The following is a 3,382-nucleotide window of genomic DNA, read 5'->3' as shown; positions in this document are numbered from 1 at the left end:
TGATCTAGGAAGTTAGATCATGTGAGTTTCCTATCACTGCTGGTCTAGAAAGTATCCTATTTTGATCTTGGCTTAGTCCTGGTCAAATAAATTGATCCTGTGTTGGTGGATATTTGATATCTTTCAATTTTTATTTAATACATTGAGTGACAATCCTTAAAAAGGGGGCTTAATTCACTTTATTTTTCTCATATAAAACCCTGCTATGGCAACCATATATGGAGCTTGTATAGAGATCCTGGTGTGAGTTCTACAATATGGTCAGTTAATTACTGATAGAAAAACTTGGTGAATACAGTCTCTTCCCAAAGACTGTGAGAGAGATGCTTGTAGGTCTTTAAGAAGGTAACAAAGACAATCTTGGAAAGGTTGCCCAGGGTGACAGTGCAGGTGCCAGCTTAAGTGTAGAAGTCATCAATATCAGCCACAAGCAGAAGTTTCTTATGTACAGGGGGTGAGAAGATGTCAGAGTGTTGAGGCTGAGATGAGGCACAGTGCCTCAGTGTCCTTCACTTTGCAAGTGAGGGTGCTGGACTGCCTGATTTTGTTTTCCTCATAATCTCCCTGCACAGACTACTGCAAAGCTTGGTAAAGACAGCACTCAGATGGTGGTGACTGCCTCTCTGGATCACTGGGCACCCTGACCAGCATGACTGTTGTAGTGATCAGGGGTGACAAACACCTTGAATCTGTCTGCTGGTTGGTACAAGTTTGTTTGCACCTTATCCTGACATGAGCTGTAAAGCCATACCCTTGAGGAATGACCAAGGGAACAATCTACTCCTCAGACTCTTTGATGGGCAGGGGAAAGTAGTAGCTCTCTTCAAGGGACTTCCTGTCTTTGAATAGGTAATCCAGCATGGTGATGTGACACACTTCCTGCATCTGGCCTTGGCCTCGATGCTCATATGCTGAGAGTCTCACCTAAACATGATTGTTTCTGGAAGTGGAGCCTTTGAAATGTGGTTTAGTCATGAGGTAAGAATCTCCATCCATGGGATTAATTGCCTATTCTAGTCCATTTTGTATTGCTATCAGATAATGCCTAAGACTGAATAACTTTAGAACAATGAAAATTCACTTGTCTTGTGGTTCTAGAGGCAAGGAAGTTCAAGAATGTGGTACTGATGTCTGGCAAAGGCCTTCTTGTTATAACATCCTATGATAGAAGGCAGAAAGGCAAGAGAGTGTATGAGACAGAGAGAAGATGGAGAGAAACTCACTTTTGATCAAGAGCTCACTTCAGAAAAAATGAATGCCCCTCCAATTACCCATTAATCCACTAAAGAGAATAGATTATTCTACAAACGAATAATCTAAAGATCTTATCTCCTTAATATCATCATAGTGCAGTTAAATTTCAACATGAATGTTGGAGAGAATGTTCAATCCATACTAGTATCTTTTAAAAATCAACCCCAGAGATCTAGCTAGCCTCTCCTACCTAAAGAAGATGTAGCTAAAAGACCTGTTTATGACCCAGGAAATGAGCCTCCATGAGCTATTGAATTAGCTGTCCATTGACCTTTGTCTTTTTTGGTGTCCAGAATGTTAAGAATTCTGTTAACTTGACTGAATTAAGAAACACCCAAGATAATAATAAAATACACCTGTGATATCTGTAATTGTGTTTCCAGATGCAATTAGATCTTACATAATGAGTTCATTGATCCTTTGATGTATTCATAACATGATGGCATAATTTTGAAATGATGAACACTAGGGCATAGTGAAATATAGTTGGAAGGAGTAGGTCATTGGAACCATGTCCTATTAATCTACATCAGTAGTTCTCAAACTTCCTAATGCTGAAACTCTTTAATACAGCTCCTCATGTTGCGGTGACCTCAAACCATAAAATTAATTTTGTATTTGTAATTTTGCTACTGTTATGAATTGTGATTAAATATTTTTTTGGAGATAGAGGGTTGCTGAAAGGGTCGAGACCCACAGGTTTAGAACCTCTGATCTACATCTTTCCTATATTTACTTTTCTTAGCTTCTTGGCCATGCAAACTAATATGTGATATCCATAAGCTACATGCCTATGGTATACTATTCTATTTGTCTAAATGGGCTAAGACAGTTTTATGATGGCTTAGCTGCTGCTAGTTTGGAAAGCTACATCAGTCTAGACTCAGCCGACAATGCAGATATTTAGAGATTTGGCTGGAGCTGGGCAATATGCTTCTAAGATGATTTCTTCACAGTACCAGAAAGTTCTGGCTGGTTAGACATCAGTTCTTCAGCACAGGAAACTTTCCATCCCCCTTGAACATTCTTTTGACATGGTAGCTGGATTCCTCCTGAATGTGTTACCCAGAAGGGAGCCAAGCTGAACCTACCATGCCTTTGATAACAGGCCTTGGAAGTCAAATGATCATTTCCTCAGTATCCTATTGGTCAATCTTAGTCAAGGTGAGAGAGAAGTCCACAGGTCATGAATAATTTGAGATACTGGCATCACCTTGGAAGCTACACACGGACAGGCAAAATTTAGACAAATGGTGCATGCAGGATGTAGTAGACAAAGCTGAAGAGCTTCTGACCATGGAGGGCTGATTAATGACATGGAAGGATCTGTGTGCACAAGAAGCCAAATCATCATCTCTACCTCATAGCATTAAGAAAACAATGTGTTAGAATTCTTTTCAAAATGAACTTAAATATTTGTACAAAACGAGTGTTCTTTAATCTCAATATTTATTCAATAAATATTCATAGTGGCGCTTCTCATGTTAGACAAAGAACTAGGCAAATTTACTGAATTCTCAGATAATATTTCTATTTTATTTAATATTAGATTATTATTTTATTTTGCAGATGAAGCAACTGAGCCTAGGATAGTGTAGTAGTTTGAAAGAAAATGGCCCCCAAAGGGAGTAGCACTATTAGGAGGTATGGCTTTTGGACTAGGTATGGCCTTTTTGTAGAAGTGTGTCACTGTGGGGGTGGGCTTTGAGGTCACCTATGCTCAAGCTACACCCAGTGACACAGTTTACTTCCTGTTGCCTGTGGATCAAGATGCAGAACTTTCAGGTCAAGATGCAGAACTTTTAGCTTCTCCAGCACCATGTCTACCTGCATGCTACCATGTCCCACCATAATGATAATGGACTAAACCTCTGAAACTGAAAGCCACCCCAATTAAATATTTTCCTTTATAGGAGTTGCCATTGTCATGGTGTCTCTTCACAGCAATAGTAAATAAACCCTAATTAAGATGGAAGTTGGAACCAGAATCTTGGGTAATGGTGTGATAGTCCTGACCATATTTTTGTTTGGACTTTTGTATTTTGGGCTAGGAAAACAGTGAATTTTTTATGCACTGCTTAATGAGCCATACTAGTAGGAGCATGGAAGACAATGGTACTGAAAATGA

This window comes from Peromyscus leucopus, chromosome 1 (assembly GCF_004664715.2).
Source record: "Peromyscus leucopus breed LL Stock chromosome 1, UCI_PerLeu_2.1, whole genome shotgun sequence".
In the NCBI taxonomy this organism is placed as follows: Eukaryota; Metazoa; Chordata; class Mammalia; order Rodentia; family Cricetidae; genus Peromyscus; species Peromyscus leucopus.
This window is presented reverse-complemented; position numbering follows the sequence as displayed.